The following is a 15661-nucleotide window of genomic DNA, read 5'->3' on the forward strand; positions in this document are numbered from 1 at the left end:
CAATGGACCTATGATGTCAAAACCAAGTTTTTCCCAGGTTTTTATGGGAATCTGCACTGGTTCTTAAGGTGCTTTTCTTGTGCATTTGGACTTATCACTAAGACCATAGGCATGACAACTTTTAACTAAATATTCAATCATAGAGTCCATGTGGGGGAACCAGTATCCTGAACGTAATTTGCTTTTTGTGAGGTTCCTCCCTAAGTGACCTTCATGGGCTATTTCACATATGTGTTTTCTGAGACCCTCTGGGGGAATGAGTTTATCGTACTTAAAAATGCTAATCCCCTCTAAAGAAAGTTCCTCCCTAACATTCCAAAATGGTTATATTTCCTCAGGAAGCTCCTTACACTTCTTGGGCCAACTTTTCCTTATAAATCCAGCAACATTTCTCAGCGTAGTATCCTTAGACATACTGCTTTCCCAAACCTCTCTTAATATGGCAGGAATACCCATGTGTAACACTTCAAAATCTTCAACAGATTCTTCTGCTTGCTTATTAACTGGAAGCCTAGAAAGAAAATCTGCTATACAATTTTTAGTACCAGGTATATATTCCATTTTGAAATTGAAACACTGTAAAGAAACCAACCATTTGCTGATTCTGGGTGTTGGTATTTTCAATATCTTTCAAAGTGAACAACGAAACCAAAGGTTTATGGTCCGTTCTGAGTACAAACGGTATTCCCCACAAAAAGTACATGAAATGATTGGTGGCCCAGAAACAGGAAAGAGCCTCTTTCTCAATAGTAGAATAATTGATTTCAGCATCTTTCAAAGTCCTAGAGGCAAAGGCTATTATTTTTTCCTTGCCTTCATGTATTTGTGAAAGAGTTGCTCCAATGCCCTTATTACTGGCATCTGTGGTTAGAAAAGTGTCCATTTTGCAGTCAAACTTTTCAATACATGGAGCTGAAGCAATGGCTTTTTTTGATGTTTTTGAAAGCATGTTCGTGGAATTGTGACCAACAAAAACTGGATCCTTTTTTTAAAAAATTCTCTTATAGGTTGTAGCACTTCCGAAAAGTTTATGAATTTGGACATATACTCTGTGAGACCTAAAAATGATTTCACTTCTTCTTTGTTAGAGGAAGTGGGAGCTTCTACAACTGATTCTATAAGATTCATTTTTGGTTTCATACCTTCAATAGAAAGAGTGTAGCCTAAAAAAATCCACGGAGGCCCCACCAATACTACATTTATCTTTCTTAATGGTAAAACCAGCTCCACAAAGTTTTGAACAAACTGTCCTAAAGTTTTTATTGTGATCTTCTTCATCAGCGCCATAAATGAGGATATCATCCTGAAAGCAAATGTTTTTTTCCACTCCTCCCAACACATGCTGCATAATTCTCTGAAATGCAGATGCAGCGGATGCCAATCCAAAAGGCATTCTCAAAAATTGGTATGTGCCGAAAGGAGTGGTAAAAGCAGTAAGGACCTGAGACTCAGGATGCAAAGCAACTTTATAATATGCAGAGGATAGGTCCAGCACTGAATAATATTTGGCTTCCTTAACGATGGACAACATTTCGTTTATTTTAGGTAAAGGATATCTGTCCATCCAAATGTTCGCATTAAGAGATCCTAAGTCAACACACATGTGAATATCATTTGTATTTTTCTTAGACGTGATCACGATGGCGGCCAACCACTCTGAACTTTCAATAACTTTTATGAAGCCTTGACCTTCTAATTTTTCCAGTTCCCTCTTTAATGGTTCTCTTATAACCAACGGAATACACCTTGTCCTATGTGCCACAGAACATGCATCTTTTTTAATATTGATATTGTGCACGTAATTTTTTAACATACCAATCTTATCCGTGAAAACTTCAGGTAATTCTTTACAAATATCCACTTTTATCAAAGATCTGTCAATAAGTAAAACTTGTTCTTGGTATTAGGGTCTAGAGTCTTTCTGATGTTTCCATCCCAAAAAATTACTTCCTTGCTCCGTGATGTAAACCTTACCAATAGTATGCCTATCTTTAAAGGTGATACGCATCCTAACCATACCTTTTAAAGGAATTGGCTCTTTATTATACCCACCTGGATGTATATCAGGCTTTTCTAAAATGTACTCATCTTCCTGGAACATGCCTTGGAAGGTATCATTGTCAATTAAGGTATAAGGGGAACAGGAATCAGCAAAGGCATTAACTTTTTTCCCATCCAAGTGTATTTCACATACTGGATATCTGATATTTTCATTATTCTCTAGACAATGCACTTGGAAAACAAACTTATCATCTGAAAATTCTGTCTTAGGTCGTTCATGTATGACGTTTATAACTTTACTTACATCTTTAGACTTGCATCATTTTGCAAAATGGCCTACTCTATTGCACTTTCTGCAGTGAACCCCTTTTGGTGAACACTTTAGGTAATTAGCCAGATGATTGGCATTACCACAGCGAAAGCATCTCACATTTTAATTTTTATGCTTATTTTTAACATCTATAACAGTATTCTGTACTTTACATATTGAACTTTCATCTTTAAGTTCATTCACATTTTTATCTTCACTGTTTACATCTTTATTAACTTTCATTTCTTTCACACAAAAAGCTGTGTGCTCAAAGCTCTTGGCAATAGAAATTGCTTCATCAAGATCAGGATTGCGGGTCAACAATCTTTCTTGCACTTTGTTGTCGTTTGTACAGCGAACTAAATGGTCCCTAATGAGGGAATCTGTGAGGACACCAAACTTGCATGTGGCAGACAAACCTCTCAAAGAGGCAATATAAGATGTAACCTTTTCATTTTTCCATTGTACCTTTGAAAAAACGTTTGTCTTTCCAACACAACATTGACTTTATCCTTAAAGTGTGCACCCAATTTTCTTAAAGTGGTAGTAAAAACATCAACATCCCCCTCACTCTCTTCGTCTGCAGTGTCAGCTAAATCTTCATATACTTTTCTCCCAAGAATTCCTAAATTATGTAACAAAGTGTGTTGTTTTCTAACTAATGAAAATGTTTCTCCTCCTCTAGCAATTAAATAGGAATGGAGTACTTTGGCCCATCTGTCCCATGGAATTTCAGGTTCTCCTTCATCATTTAAAAAAGGAGGAGGTTGACTCATGTTTGTAATTGACATGACAGCAAAGAAGACACTACTAAATTGAAAAATAGGAAGAGCAGTGCAGGGGTGTACAAGAGAGAATAACAGGTGCAAATACGTACTACAAGCAACCTAAAGCTCTGCTTGTCAGCGAGGAAACCTACATGCCAGGGAAGACACAGAGAGTCTCCTGAAGTTTCAAGAAAAACTAAAAACTTGAGTGTAGAAACATTGTGCCTACAAAGAAAAACACAATATTAAGGCATTTACAAAAATCTTTAACAAGTGGCAAACTGTGCTTGTCAGCGTCGATGATAAGAATAAAGCTGGAAAGCTGAAAAGGAATCTGTGAATAATGTAATGGAGTACTATGGAAAGCTGTGCCTGTCAGCGCTAAAAGAGGTTGACAGTCAGTAATTGGATGAAAAGTGAAATTAACTGCTTATTGTACTAAGGAAAGCTGTGCCCATCAGCGTTGGTAAAAATTGGCAGATAATAATACAGGCAGCTTCTTCTTATAGAAATGTTTTCCCTTCAGATATTTGTACAGAGAGAAACTTCTGTTCTGCACGTTTGAATTAGAATATGGAGAACCAATCTTTTATTAAAGTGAAATCTACCAGGAAATTTAGCAAAGGCTGAGGCTTGATGAAAATATGAGACTGAAGGCAGGAACAGAGATATTAGTGCCAAAGGTCTTTTAGTTATCACTCCCCAAAGTAGCAGTAAAAAAACAAGGAATAATCACTTGAGCGGACACTGCCACCTGCTGGAAGTAGGACGGAGATGCGCGTCTAAGATCTCCACAGCTGACGAACTTGTCAGTTACATGCAGAAGGCATCAGCACTCACGAAACTCCAGCCAAAGGAACACACCACAGCCTCAACACAAAAGCATAGGCACGGGGAAAGGAAGTGAGGCTTCACAATGCTGAAAATTCCTCAGGATTGTCAAATACGCTGACTGCACATTTCCAGTCGACGCCTCACACCATATGATTCCCATGGAACGCTGTGGAGAGAAGCAGGGAAAGCAGATATTCAATAGACGCTTCACTTGTAATAAATATTAACACAGCGATCCTCACAAATATAGTTCAAGTTCAAATAAAGATGTTGCCTCATAAGTAAACGTTTAAAATGCGGCTCCTTAAACTCTTTGCAAAATACAGTTCCCAACACGGAATTCACGGTGATGTCAGGATTAAAGCAGAAAAGAATTGCGTGTGAATTGATGAAGCAATATGCGACAGGATCATTCGGTGATGTAGGAATCAACAGGGGAGAGGACCCGACACTGCCCCCAGCGCAGTACAGACGAGAAAACAATCCCCGTCACCAAATGGTTGAGTAAAGAAGACTCTGTGAAGTAAAAAAAGGTCTTTATTAACTAGTCCTCTGGCACCGACTCCACAAGCTGTCCCTACATTCTAAGGCAAGCTTCAGTGTCAACGTTTTAAGGAGGGCGATACCAAAGGAGGAGAAGAAGGGAAGGACATAATACAATGAAATCAGGGGTGGAGCATACCACTTGCATAATGGGAAAAACACATGAAGATAAATACATATGAAGGTAGGATTTGAATTGTAATGTATCTATTTATAACAGTTATTTGTTGTGTTCTATATGAGGATGCAATAACAGAAAGCTCAGAGAGGCGCCAAAATACTGGTTGGGTAGCATGCTATAGAAATCACAGAAATTTAATTTACATTATTATCCCCTTTTATTATAGATCGTCCACTTTTTAACCAGACGTTCCTACAATGCTTACTCCTGTTAAGTGGTAAATGTACTGGAGCTACGTAGAGTAAGACATAATAATCACTATTATTGTGCTCAATATATGGACAGGTGAAACCTTTTAAAAATGATTAATTCAAAGGAGGAGAGATCTAGAATGTGTTCCATGGCTCGTAGACTATCAGGCGACGTTTCTTGAGGAGTAGGGGTACTATGAGCTATAGTACACTGACTCCTCAGCAACAGAGTGACCAGATGTCCCAGATTTTCCAGGACAGCTCCAGCTTTTAGAGGACTGTTCAAGCGTCCTGACGTTTTTCTTAATTTTAATTACATGTGCAGTTTTTGGGACAAATAACAACTCATCCTGCAAAGCAGATTTGAAACGTATGCTCTTGTTTCCACAGGTGCTTCTAAAATATTAAATGTTACCTAATTGTTCTTTTTCTCTCAGGTAACACCGGAGGAGATCAGCTGCATGCTCCCAACAGAGAAAAGACAGAGAGGGAGGAAAGAAAGCTTTAGGCTCAGAAAGGAGGTTCTGCTATAGCCAAGGTTGTGTAACCGTAGCCTAGTAATGTGTGCCTATGAAAAGGGGCACACATTTGCATGGCCACGTTTACATCTGACTTCCTTCTGTACTGCCTGAACGAAAAAGATAAATGATGCACATTATTTCAGATTTTAAAGGTGCCTGTGGAAACAGGAGTATATGTTTCAATTCTGCTAATATGTTTTGCCTGTCCCAGTTTTTGTTTCCCAAAGTCTGGTCCCCCCACTCAGCAAATGTGGGAAGAGGATGTAGCCTTAAGGCTAGAGCTGCTGACTTTGGACTTGGGGAACCAGGTCTTGGCGTCGGCTCAGCATCCTGTGATTCTGGCCAAATCCCTTAATCTCTCTGTGCCCGCCAAAAATGGCTGTGTCCTTGTGTAACGTAACTAGTGCTCACGTAAAGTGCTCTAATACCTTCGGGTTGAATTTGTGCTATATAAATACACAAAACAAAAAAGTTGTCTACACATGTGCATTGTGTCTCCAAGTGCACTAAGTGTCTACAAGCATGCAAAGATCTTCAGATATTGCAAGCTTTGCATTGTCTTATTTGCTCCTCATTGCATCTAATTTATTCATGTTTATAAGCGCACATTTCTTATTGATAAATGTGTAATTTACATTTACTTAATTGTGCGTTTACTATACATATATGCTAATCGACCCGATTTAGGCGGGAGGCTCCCGATGTTCGAAGCCCAAAATGTCTCTATTTTAGTTGTTTCCTGCCTGAAATTCCCTCTGTTTCAGTACTAATCAATGGGAAAAATGAATTCTCCCGATTTATTGTTTTAAATCACTTACTTGTTCTAAAATATTGGCATGTCTTGCTATACGTCGTTTGCGTTATTTTTAAGTTGATAATGCAGCAAAATAAAAGCCACCCCCATTAGTAAAGCAGAAAGCTAATAGAAGTGGTAATATCAGAGGAATCAACAGTAAATCCTGCCAACAACCGCCCTATAGGCCAGTTCGACCCTTTATGCATCAACATGTATTATAAAGTATAGTAGATTTTAGTAAATACAGTTCCTACCATTGCTAATAAGGGCACTTTCAAAGTTATCTCTGCTGCAAAAACAGATAAAACTGCTCAATCTTACAGGACAGCGCCATCTACTGGCAAAGCAGGCGGCGCACTAGTTCATTTATCTGTTTTATGAAGCCATACAGGGTCGCATGAGTATTTAGCGAGAAAAAAACAAAAAGTACCTTTGATAAGGTGCATCCAATTCTTTATGCCTCATAATTAAAACCAACGAAGACTAAGGTTGCCTTGCAAATGCGAAAAATCGGAAAAGAAAAACCTCGTAGACATGCTGTTTTTGATGCCACCGGTGTGGAAGCACTTTGGAACGCATGCGCAAAGCTCACCACCCGTGACGTCACTCGGGTGCGCTTTCAGGGTCTCTCTTGTACTTGCGCAGTGACACCGCTGTTGGGAGAAATGTGTTTTGGATGTTTTCTGGATCAGGGGACGTCAGAGGTTTAAGGACTTCTCTTAGTAGGTGAGTGGACTGCGACCATGTGTGGCTAACAGAAATGTCATTATCCCCAACTCAAATGAAGAGGCACTCACTCACACGCAGTTATCTTCAGACTGAAAGCTTCGGTGCCTCTGACTTCAGTCTAACAACCAGACCTACCCATGTGCACAGACTTGGAAAATATATTGTAGTGTGATCCTTTATCCATGGGGGGAGGGGGGGTCTATTTTTGCTGCTCGTGTAGTGGGTAAATCGCATCATGTGTCATTTCCTCCAAGGAAGTACAACAGTGGTATAAACCAGTACCAGTGCTTTAAACGGGGGGAAAAAGTGCAGGTACTCATCAGATCGAGTTGGGGGGCGGTGCAAGGAGGCGGGGCTAGAGGCAGGACTAAGGGTGGGTCTAATGAAAAACATTTGAAGGCTGCAAGAATGTTTTTTGGTTGCGAATGATGACAAATTGCTTCCCTCTGCAATTTATTGTTGATGCCCTTGCATGTATTAAGTTGTACTAGTTGACAGACTGTTGAAAGGTAACTATCCGGTTTCCCTTTTTGTCAGAGGCACCTGTAAATTAAGCAAAACATTAAAAGGTGCAGAAACTTGTTTCACTGAAAATTAATTAAAGGAAAAAAGACTACATATTAAAATGCAACTCTGACCCACATCGGGTGGAAGGAAGCCATCAGTTGTCATGCTTGTGATCCTTGGAGAAGAAAGTTATCTGGGGGTCTCACAATAGAGCAATAATATTTCACCCTTTCATTCACTTTCAGATACTGTGCCACGAAGCAAAACCTAGTCCAAATTTCTGAGGGGCTAGTAAAGGCACATATAACCATGAACATATGAGCATGGCGTCACTGATGATGGTGGTCAGCAGGCCTGCTGTAGCCACTGTTTCTGATATGGGAGGCACCCTGTACCCACATGTGTCTGATGCGCAAAGCTTCCCTTAGGCCTGCTCCTTCTCCTCAAGTCCAAGGTTTGGCTTCCTCCCTTGGGTGCTTTGGGTTCCCTGGTGCTCCCACTCCTACTGTGTGGCTCACTTTTTCATGAATACCAGATACAGCCAGCTGTTGTGTCAACTGGTGATGATGACCAGTCTGGTGCACCTAATAGTGCAGTGGAACCGTACAGATTTCTAACCTGCTGTAGTGGAAATTGGGTGGGGCATTGGGAGGGCCAGACATTTGGCACTTCTCGTTCATATCTCTGTACTGCTCACAGCCGCACACTTATGGATGCCTCCACAGCATTGTCCTGGAAAGACATACCTGCGATTCCCCGGCTAACCATGATCCTTTCTTCTTTTGACTTCTCTACCTGCTCCCTCCTTCCAGTGCGGGGATATGTGTCCTGGCCTGTAGTGGTGTGGGCGGTTCTTAAGCTCCCTGCCTGGCGGGAGGGGTCTAGCCCTCTGGCCACAACTGAAATAACAACTACATTCTTGGGACAATATTTACAGTAGTCTGTGTACCCCTTTGCCAATTCACTAATTTTACATGGATTGAAATCCATGTTCATATTAACTTTAACTTTATAAAGCTTTATTCCACAACAGTCATAAAAGCAATTTTACATCCTTACTTACACAATACAATAAATATTAAAACATGGTAAAAAACATCTTTTAAGAAACTGATTAAACATAATACTGTTGTTTACGAAATTAGCTTCCACAAATCATAATGATCAACCATATCTATGGTATCTTTAGACTGTGCCTAACTGCTGTAAAGTACGAGTACGTATGATCCATGACCAGCCTAGGAATTTTGCGATAGCAATAGCCAGATAGGGTGTACAGTCTGATTCCAATATTCTTAGTGCCTCTGTGCACCTGCGTATTCCTAGGTTCAGGCACGCTGGTTTTATCCATTTACGCCGTGGATTGACATACAAAGGGCAAACAAACAGTATATGGGCTGTATCCTCTATCAAATCTTTACAATAGGGACATTTATCGTCTGTATTTGTCGACCATTTGCAGGTAAACGCCTTTATGGGAAGCGTCCCAATCCTAAATTGAAAATACAATTTTCTGTCAAGTGGTTTTTCGATAATGTCCCAATAGAGTTCACAAGAAGGTACAGATTTAATATTCAAATATCGTATTGTTAAATTTGCGTTAGAGCCTGAACATTGGGTAGACAACCATACCATTTCCCAATACATGTTCTTTAACGTAGCCTTTGATGGGAAACTTTCGATGTTGGAATCGTTCCATAAGTGATCAAGTTCCATCTTGCTAAGCAATCCTCTTATTTCTTTTAACCACAGGATCGAGTGAAAACGATCTGCCCTTATAACATCTTTTAGGGCATTTGCAAAGTGCACGAGTTCTGGCGTGGTCATTAAGCGTCTCCAATATAGCAACGGACGAAGCCGTGCCAAATCCTTGATGCTTTTCCTGCCCAGATCATAGGCCAATGCTACGGTAGGAGTACTTTGGGGTACCCCAATCAAGCGACGGAAAAAACTGTTTTCCGCCATTGTTAATTGCTTCAGGTTGGAGAAACCCCAAAGTTCCGATCCATATAAAGAGGTACTGACTACCTTCATGTTATAAATTTCTAGTGCAGGAGTAATAGGCTTGGTCAATGAGGTTTTATGTTTATGAGCCACTATGCCTGCCAATTGGTGAAACTTTAACACAGCCATATCCGTATGTTTTTTCCAGCTCAAATTACTTTGCAGGCTTATTCCTAAGTATGTGAAAGCTTCAACCTGTTCCAGTGGGGTGCCATCAAAATTTATAGAACCCCTGAGGGTGTTCCGCTGGTTTAAGCACATGAATTTTGTCTTAGATGTATTTATCTCAAGTCCATGAGCTTTACAGAACTCTCCGAAGGCATTAACTGCCTTCTGGAGCCCACTTGGTGTACGGGACACTATGAACGTATCGTCCGCGAACATGAGAACGGGTACTCGAGCTCCAGCCAATATTGGTGCATCAGTGGGTAAGCGGCTTAAATGGTATACAATCCCATTGATGTAAATAGAGAACAACGTCGGTGCCAGGACACACCCCTGCCGTACCCCTCGCTCGATAGGGAATGTGTCAGTCACCTCGCCCTGAGCACCCCACCTGATTCTCGCATAATTGTTCTCATGTAAGCGGACGAGTAGCGTCAATAGTTCCCCGGGCTAGCCAGCTTCAGCCAGTACCCCCCAAAGTTTGGAACGAGGTACTCAATCAAAGGCTGATTTTAAGTCTACGAACACAGCGTAGAGGGTACCATTGGTGAGCAACACATTCCTCCAATACAGGGCTAAAAAGAAAAAGACCTGGTCAACTGAGCTTGTACAGGGACGAAACCCGGCTTGGTACGGGGATAGAATATCGTTTTCATCGATCCAGGTTTGTAATTTATTTTGTATTAAACGACCTATTATTTTTTGGGCAGTGTCTATAAGACTAATAGGTCTGTAGTTGCTGGGTAATGATTTATCTCCCTTTTTAAAAACCGGAATTATTTCTGCACCCTTCCAAGATGCAGGTATAGGTGCACCTCTAGCCACAGAATTTGCTAACCACACAAAATACTGGCACCAGGATGGGCGATCACTTAAAAACACATCCGCTGGTATGGCATCCATTCCTGGGGCGCGGCCCATGGTCACACAATCCAATGCTATACTAACCTCTTTTATAGTAAATAGCTGGTGTTGGTAGAAGATTGTAGGGGGTAAAATATATTCCCCGTTAGTTGGCGCAAAAGCGTATTGGGGTCTAAAGAAATCTACCCATTGATTTTGGGCTACGTTATTTTGTGGGGGTTCAGCCACCCCTCCTCTCTCCCATTTAACCTGAGCCCAAAATTGACTCTGGTTCCTTGTGTCACAGGCGGATTTCAAATCACGCCAATGGGCCTCATCCCATTTTTTCTTGGCCTCTTTTTGCACCTTCCTGTAGTTGTCCCTTGCTTTTCTCACCCCTAGAATATTCTTTTTCCTCAGTTCTAAGCTAAGGTTCTCACGGGCCTCTCTACAGGTCTTATCATACCATCCTTGCGTGGGCTTTTTATTCTGAGCATATCCTGTTTTATTCTCCCTCTTAAAAAACCCCTGGAGCTTTGTAAAGAAGGTCGAATGAGCATCAAGCATGATTTCAGGGAAATTTTGCTTGTTAACGTGTGTATTTATCTCAGCGACCTCTTCTAACACAGCTTTTTTTAGGTCCTCTAATCTCTCCGTGTTCTCAATAAGTCTACCCCATTTAATATGGCGCTGGTTGTTGGAAGAGACTATGTCTAGGGTGGTTTTACCTTCTCCTACAATTGGATATCTCAATCCTACATTTACTTTGAAAGCCATACAGAGAGGATTGTGGTCACTCTCTAATCGAGTTTTGACTACCATGTCAATTAGGCTGTGCCATAATCTGACATCCACTAGAATATAATCTATTCGACTGGAGGACCTACCATTATTAAATGTTTTGGTCCCCTGTCGATCTGATGGAGTTCTTCCATTTGCTGCTCTAATTCCTCTTGCTAGGCATAAGGCCTTCAATTGGATGGCCGGCTCTGTCCATCTATTAACTACAGGGAGTTCTAGCTGTGGAATACCCCATTTGCTGTCTTCTTCATCTGTTAAAATTTGGTCTTCTTGGCCAAGCGGTTCAAAGGTGGTATTAACATCACCCCCTACAATAAAAGGTAGGTATGTTGGAAGAACTTCAAGCTCGTGATCCAGAGCAGTTATTACTTCCGATGTTTTGCCACCCGCTATTCCCCTGGCGTAGATATTAAATATGACCATCCCATGACCATTGGTCCAGGTGAGACTAATTGACAATATGTCTATTAGTGGGGAGCTCCTTTGGTGGATACTGCAGCATAAATTTTGGCGAACCCAAATTATTAGACCCCCTAGTGGATGTCCCTTAGGGTTTTTTGTCGCTGGAATATGAAAATTAAGGTACCCATGGCGAAGTATTGGGATCACAGACCATGTTTCCTGGAACAGTAGAATATCGAATTGTTATATAAATGAGCACCATTCAGGAGATGTCAACTTATTGGTTATTCCAGCAATGTTCCAGGAAAGAAGGGTCAACCCTGTCTCTTCTATACCAGCTATCACTGCCTCAGGTGGAATCTGTAAAAGGGGAGATCCATGAGGATCACCCCCCCTCCCCATTTCTAAATCTATATGAATGTTATTGTGACATGGGGTTTCAAACATGAGTGCAGGTAAGTTGTGAACCTGTTCCACTATCAAAGGATCTAACTGTGACTTCAGAGGTCTATTCATATTTCCACTACTTAGGGTAGATGCTCCCTCTACCCTTGTCCCCATAACCGAGTGATTGGCATATGTCAAACTGTACTCTTCCTCTGCGGGGGTATCCTTGCTAATTAACTCCATTGGCTTATTTTGCACTGCTCTATCAGCCGGTTTGAGTCAATCACATTCATTCAAGTTAGATAACGCCCCAAATCGGTTTTCCAGATTAATTTCCCATTCACTGGGTTGGGGAATCCTACCCCACTTGTGCGATACCAGGTTCCACTTTGTTTTTAAGATACTCGGGTTCCCTATTTTACTGCTCTGGTAAAAAAAATCCAAAGTTAATGGAACGATATCTGTGCTCCTACGTTGTGGTGGAAGAAGATTTCTCAAGACCTCAGGAAGTACTTCCGGGTTTAAGAAATGTAGGACTACACAGTCGCCTTTGAATTTTTTAGCACCATTCCCTATCCAAACCACCCTTCTTGCCATAGTGATTTCTTCTGCTAATTGTTGTTTACCCCAAGGAGATATCACCATGTTATTGGATAGCCAGTGAAAAGCTTTGCTAATCAAAGAGGCTGTGGGTTCAGCTTGGCCAGATTTTAAGGGAGGTACATTGGCCAGAACCAAAACTAAAGGGGAGGCCTCTACTACAATTTGGACCGGGCCTTTCTCGGTACCTGTGCTCATGAATTTCGATGGTTGGGTTTCGATGTTAATTCCCTGGTCATTGTTGGATGCACAGTGGGGGGGAATTTGGGGCCGTTTTTTCCCTACTTTCTATCCCAGCACCTGGTGCATTTACTATTGGATCAACTCTACTGAAGACTGGGGTTGTTATATTACCCACCAATTCCACTGACTGGTTTATGATGCCCCCAAGCCTAGCCACCTCTTCAGTTAGATGATCAATTTTGTCTATCAGGGGTTTAACAATATTTGTAATTTTGGCGTCAATCATATTCACAAGTAATTTAATTTGCTCTTCCTCCAAGGACACCTTCTCACCAAGCTCCCCAGTTGTGTCTTTTTCGGGCATAGTTTTAGGAGTGGGGACAATCCTTTTCCTGCTAGAGCGCAGCCCACCATGTTTATTCAAGCCCTTTCTACAAGTTCTAACTGGTCTAGTTACTGGAACAGACACAGGGGAGGGTGGGGGTGATTTTTCTTGGGTCGTATTGGATTGTTCTAGGGAATCATTTACCAAATTGATAGCAGTGGAGATAGTTTGGTCAGGGTTGTCTTCCTGAGTGAATACATTATCAAGGGAGTCACTACGATGTACCTGTATCGGTACTTCAACCTGATTCGGTTCTAGTAGGGAGTTCTCAATAGGGATTATGGGAGTGGAACTCAAACCCAGGGATAATCTTCTAGACTTATTGATTGTACTAACTACCTGCACTAGGTAGTTGTCTATAGTGTTGGTAGCAGAGGAAGACTTCTGTTTAGACATTATGCGCTCGATAAATTGATGCCACAGTTAAACAAAAAAGCTCCAACAGCGCCAAGAAAATCAATTAACAATATAACATATCACCAGCAGTACGCAAGAGAAACAACAAAGAGTCTTACGGTCAGAGTGCCGCGAGGAAGCAGCAAGAGCAACGAGCCAAAGTCCCGGCCCAGTCCAGTCACGGTCAGTCTCGGACTGTCTCAGGCTGTCCGCCCTTTGTCCGGGCTTCGTCCGGCGTCCCGCACACGCGTCCCGCTATGCGTGGAGGGGCGGGAAGAGACACCAGGTGCGCTGTGTTGGACGTGCGCGAAGGACCCTGGTTCTCGCAGTCCCGGCCCCTGTGTGCAATCCGTAGAAATTCAAATGGAGATATTATCCCCTCTGCAAGGCTGGATGGATGGCTCTCTGTCACGGAGGGAGGCAGGATCAGGTAGCGTGTCCCAAAGCTACAGCTGCGTTCATGTGTTCATATTATACTATTATACTTTTGTCACAACACAGTAGTGGCACTCTGTGGGTGTAGAACTCCCAAGCTGGGGTGTTTGGTGTGCATCCAGAAGAAGGCAGCACATGAAACATAAACCACACCTAAAATAGATGGTTTTACTTTATTTAGCTGAAAACTGCAGTTATTTTCCTCAGAGAGTAATGTGAATTTGCATCAATTTGCTATAAATGGAGGTGAAGGGCTGGCTGTAAGTGTCCCTTCCCCAAGGCAGACAGTCTTTGGCATGCAGAAATAAAACTGAATTTCCCCATTTGTGATTATTGTAGGATGTCAGTAACATTCACTGTTTGGGGAATCTAGTAATTTCTGCATCTGTGGCAGGTAACTCGGTATGGGCCTGTCCCAGTATGGTAAGAGCTCTGCCTCCAGACATCCTTCCCTCCAGATGTCTGTGTCAGTCGAAGCCCTGGTCCTCACCCACCTAAATGGAGGCAACTCTCTGCCTATTAGCCTCCTTAACAATATTCAGACACCCATGAAAGCACCTTAACCACTGTAACACTTCCCATCATTGGCTTGTAGAAGTTGGCCAAATCCATCCACACTGAAGGTATTGTATTGTATTGTAATTGCATTTATATAGCCCTTACTACCCCCGACGAGGCATCAAAGTGCTTTTTTGGCGAGTAACACGCTACTCCGGAACCTAAGAAGGATTAGTGTTGAATTAGTATAGTGAAAATGTGAAAGTAATTTGAGTGGTGCATAGGTTAGTCAGTTATTTGGATTCAGAAGGATAGTGGAGGGATCGAAGGGGGAAAAAGGTTTGCATTTATATAGCGCTTGTTACCCCTGATGGGGTGTTGAAGCGCTTTTGTTTAGAGAGTAGCACTTATCAGGTTTAAAGAACAAAGAAATACCAAAAAGTGTGGCTGAGCATGTGTATGAAAGCAAAAAAAGCGTACTTGGCAATCTTGAATAGGCCTAGTTTCTGAGAAATGCTTGATATCAGACACAAGCATTCTGGAAGCAATTTAAATTGTGATCTAACATCATAGAAAGGAATGAGAAACATTCACCAAGCCATGTGACGTCATGTCTTAGTCGTGTTTGAATGCTTATATTGTTAGCTACTTTCAGTGTTTTCTGGTAAATGTGCATTTTCAACTCCGTGCACATCATTCTTCCCCTTCCACTGTGCCCCAGTAAGGTCTATACTGTGTTTAAGCATTTTGATAAATCCATTCTAACTCCAAATGTGCAATCTGAATTCTTATGATTGTTTGTTGGGCCTTTCATTGTTTAAGTTTGTTACAAAAAAATTAGTCACATTATGGTAAACTTTGTATTAGCTGATGAAAAAAAAAACACGACTTAAAAATTCCACCCTCCCCTCAAAATAATGTTTCTATTCAGCTGCCGCCCCCGCTTTAGATAACACTTTTTTGGATGACGAGATTCTCCCTACCTCTACCCTCTGATGTCCTACTCCCTAGCCCTTACTTACTAGCCCTCTGTCCCCTCCGATGCCCCATGTGTCTCTTTACATTTTCTCTTTTTGCAGGTGGTCACACCACCTTTCATCTTAAATGTCCCCTCGTTCCTTTCATCAAATTCCTTATCTTGCTTTTTCTAGGATACCCCTCCCCCACTTAAAATACCAGTCT

General features: G+C 41.6%; 1 protein-coding gene across 1 annotated transcript in view; it reads left to right on the top strand.

Annotated features, from left to right (window-relative positions):
* The first annotated feature begins 6734 nt into the window (after window positions 1-6734).
* Window positions 6735-15661, top strand: part of LOC144769520 (uncharacterized) — a 270191-nt gene continuing 261264 nt past the window's right edge. The window contains exon 1 of the mRNA XM_078653661.1: window positions 6735-6870. The gene's annotated coding sequence lies outside the window, so the exon portion shown is untranslated. The remainder of the gene's footprint in view (window positions 6871-15661) is intronic.

Source organism: Lissotriton helveticus, chromosome 7 (genome assembly GCF_964261635.1).
Source record: "Lissotriton helveticus chromosome 7, aLisHel1.1, whole genome shotgun sequence".
Lineage (NCBI taxonomy): Eukaryota > Metazoa > Chordata > Amphibia > Caudata > Salamandridae > Lissotriton > Lissotriton helveticus.